The following is a 317-nucleotide window of genomic DNA, read 5'->3' on the forward strand; positions in this document are numbered from 1 at the left end:
AGCCAGAGTCTATGATGTTTAAAAAAGAAGCAGAAATCTGAACTTCAATGTGCAATATCCCCATTTTTTAGAATAAGGGTTCTAAATGTTTTTTACAACACTACATGGGCCACACAAAACACATCCATAGATAGGATTATGACCTCTGCTCCACGGCGCATGTTATGACCTCTGGTCCACGGCGTATGTTATGACCTCTGCTCCACGGCGCATGTTTTCCGAACTTTTTCAATAGCATGGTCTTGCCATCTTTGTAACTGCTTACCACTTAATTTGTATAGTCGAGAACAACATAGAATGTTAGTGCATCTCAAGTA

The 317-nt window shown here is 40.1% G+C and overlaps 1 long non-coding RNA gene across 1 annotated transcript in view; it reads right to left on the reverse strand.

Annotated features, from left to right (window-relative positions):
• Positions 1-317, reverse strand: part of LOC105523271 — a 780-nt gene continuing 463 nt past the window's right edge. The window contains exons 2-3 of the long non-coding RNA XR_001003570.1: positions 196-299; positions 1-143 (exon numbers count right to left, since the gene is read on the reverse strand). This is a non-coding gene — a long non-coding RNA (uncharacterized LOC105523271). The remainder of the gene's footprint in view (positions 144-195; positions 300-317) is intronic.

The sequence above is a fragment of the Colobus angolensis genome, unplaced genomic scaffold (assembly GCF_000951035.1).
Source record: "Colobus angolensis palliatus isolate OR3802 unplaced genomic scaffold, Cang.pa_1.0 Scaffold4596, whole genome shotgun sequence".
Classification (NCBI taxonomy): Eukaryota; Metazoa; Chordata; class Mammalia; order Primates; family Cercopithecidae; genus Colobus; species Colobus angolensis.